The sequence below is a fragment of the Tachyglossus aculeatus genome, unplaced genomic scaffold (assembly GCF_015852505.1).
Source record: "Tachyglossus aculeatus isolate mTacAcu1 unplaced genomic scaffold, mTacAcu1.pri SUPER_30, whole genome shotgun sequence".
NCBI lineage: Eukaryota > Metazoa > Chordata > Mammalia > Monotremata > Tachyglossidae > Tachyglossus > Tachyglossus aculeatus.
The window spans coordinates 2,316,591-2,320,037 of record NW_024044837.1 but is presented as its reverse complement, the minus strand read 5'-3'; positions in this window follow the sequence as shown (position 1 = coordinate 2,320,037).

Here is a 3,447-nt window from a genome sequence, read left to right as displayed (position 1 = left end):
TCCCAGTTGATTAGCCTGTATCCACCCCAGTGCAGTACCTGGCACAGAGTAAATGATTAACAAATGCCTTAAGGGGTAAAAAGGGTGCTTATCAAATATCATTCATTCATTCAATCGTATTTATTGAGCGCTTACTGTGGGCAGAGCACAGTACTTGGAAAGTATAAGTTGGCGACATATAGAGATGGTCCTCATCCAACAATCAAGAGCTTTGTCTAGTGTTCTGCACATAGTAAGGGCTCAATAAATATTGATTTATTGATTGGCACATAGTAAGCACTTAACAAATACTGTAAGAAAAAGGAGATGTGCTTAAGGAATACCAACTGCTTAGTCCAGTGCTCTGCACATAGTAAACACTCAATATATACAATTGATTGATTGATTGGCACATAGTAAGAACTTAACAAATATCACAAAATAATAAAAAAGTAAGTTTGGTTTTTTGCCACCCTGGCTCCTCTCCTGGGACAGATAAAGTTATGGGTGCAGCCCACTGACAATGGGAAAATGGGCAAATCGTGGAAGTTGGCACAGCCTAATGGCCAGAGCCTGGACCTGATAGTCAGAGAATGTGACAGTAGGCTTTTTGAGGGCAGGGATCATGTTTCCCAACTCTACCATACTCTGTATTGCAGTATACCAAGAAGCGTCGTTCAGTGAAAAGAGCACGGGCTTTGGAGTCAGCGGTAATGGGTTCGAATCCCAACTCTGCCACATGTCTGCTGGGTGACCTTGGGAAAGTCACTTAACTTCTTTGAGCCTCAGTTGCCTCATCTGTAAAATGGGGAGTATGACTGTGAGCCCTACGTGGGACAACTTGATCACCTTGTATACCGCCCCCCGCCACCAGGGCTTAGAACATGCTCTGCACATAGTAAGCGCTTAACAAATGCTATCATTATTATTATATACTGCCAAGCACTGTATTAAGCGCTTTGCAAAGGTACGCTCTCAACAAATACCACTGAGGCCACTTGCCACAGGCCTGATGTATGAGCTTGAGCCAGACACGTAATCTTTCTGGGCCTCAATTTCCTCATCTGGAAAAGTGGCATTAATAAGGATACTTATTAAAAATAATGTCTGTGATATTTTTAAGGGCTTACTATGATCCAAGGACTGCAGTGAGTACTGGGTAGATCCAATGTGATCAGATCAGAATCAATCCCTGTCCCAAATGGGGCTCATAAGTTAAGGTGGAGGGAAAACCGTTATGTAATCCCCATTTTACAGATGAGGAAACTGAGGCACAAGGAAGTTAGGTGTCTTGCCACAGTTTTACAACAGGCAAGTGTCTGAGCCGGGATTATAAGACAGGTCTTCTGACCCCCAGGCATTTGTCTGCCTACTTCCCAAAACTGCTGTGTGTGACCTAGTGGGCTGGGAGTCAGCAGAACCTGGGTTCGAAGTGGTTAAAGGGCTATCCTGAAGGTCAGGATGGGTTTTTCGGTTTCAAAAGACCTAAGTGGGTCATTGGGGCCCACAAAGGGTAAAAGGTCACTGGGGCCTCCAAAGGCTCAGGTGGGTTTTTGTGTCCCTCTAGGAGGGAGAGCTGAGCAGGATTGTCCCAGTTTACAGTGGAAAGAAGACAGAGCATGGCCTGCCCTGGGCTTTGGTGAGTAGGGGGCTTTGGCTACTTCACATTCCCCCTCCCTCTTTTAGAGAGGTCTGGGATTGGGCTTGATGGAATTGTTGATGCCTCATTGGTGATGAGGTGATGACAATGAAAATAATGATGATGTGGGGTTATCAGGGTTTAGCAGGTGGGGTGGAGAGGAGGTTGGAGGAGGTGTTGATTACACCGTTTCAGAAATGATTTAAATGTTTATTTTGTTGAACTGTGTGGGGATGAAGATTGTGGGGGCAAGGGAGAGGTGTTTGATGTTGATGGGTTGTGGAGCTGCTAATGCCATGTATACATTGTGCACTGCCTGGGTGTGGGGAAGTAGGGAAACTGGGTAGTTGTTGGGGTGGTAATGATTGTTTTGGGGGTTCTGATGATGTTTCCAGGATATTGCTGCTGGGATGGGGTGGGGTCTGAGGCGGAAGAGGGGGACCGGAGGCTTAAAGCTGCCCTTGCTTTTTCAGGCCGGGGGTTGAGCATATGCAAGAAGAGAGGGCATGGAGGACGTCTTTGGGATCTGATGGGCTTGGGGAAGGCCGGGCCTGGGTTGGGCACTGCTGGACCTGGGATTGAGGGTCCTGGGAGGCTGGGATAGATGTCACCTTATGTACGGGTGTATGTAGCGTGGCTTAGTGGAAAGAGCCCGGGCTTTGGAGTCATAGGTAATGGGCTCAAATCCAGGCTCTGCCAATTTCCAGCTGTGTGACTTTGGGCAAGTCACTTCACTTCCCTGGGCCTCGGTTACCTCATCTGTAAAATGGGGATGAAGACTGTGAGTCCCCCATTGGACAACCTGATCACCATGTAACCTCCCCAGCGCTTAGAGCAGTGCTTTGCACAGAGTAAGCGCTTAATAAATGCCATTATAAAAAAAGAATAAAAACATGACTTGGTGCGTGCTCAGTGTCTGTCTGTGTCTGTGGGTCTGTCCATTCTGTGTCTCCCCTGTTCCCACTAGATTGAGGGCCAGGACGGTGTTCTCTCCATCCCCCTAGACCTCACCGCGGAGATCGGTGCCCAGTTGCTACTGGTCATGGGCGAGGGCGAGGGGCCGCTCCTGCTGTAGCTGCAGTGCTCGTCCCACTGCTCCAACTCCTGTAGGGCTGAAGGCAAGGATCCGGTTTGTGTGGGCAGAGACTGTGTCTCTTCTTCAGTGGGCTGTCCCCTGCTTGATCTCTCTTCTTAAACCTTCCTCTTCCTGCTAGCTATAAGGAATTATACTAATCAATGTTATTTATCGAGCGCTTGTTGAGTACAGAGCACTGTCCTATATCACATGGTCAACTCAAAAGCAGTGATGGTGTGTCTTGTCTGTGTTGAATCGCCCCCAGTGCCTAGTAGGCAAAATGCCCTTAATATGATATGTGGTCACTAGGGTTCTCTGCCCAGTAAATGACAGACATTAGGTCATTCATTCATTCATTCATTCATTTATTGAGCATTTACTTTACGAAGACTACTGTACTAAGCTCTTGGAAAGTACAATTCAGCAACAAATATTAATTCAATCATATTTATTGAGCGCTTATTGTGTGCAGGGCACTGTACTAAGCGCTTCGGAAGTACAAATCGACAATATATAGAAACGGCCCCTACCCAACAATGGGCTCACAGTCCAGAAGAGGGAGACGGACAACAAAACAAAACATATAGACAGATGTCAAAATCGTCATAATAAATAGAATTTCACGATACTCCAATAATCACCTTGCCCCAGCTGACCGCCGTTAAACACGTCTTTGCGATTTTGTCAGCGGTGGGGAACCAACAAAATGTAAACGTAGATTCTTCCCTTCCAGAAAGATGAAATTCCTTCAATG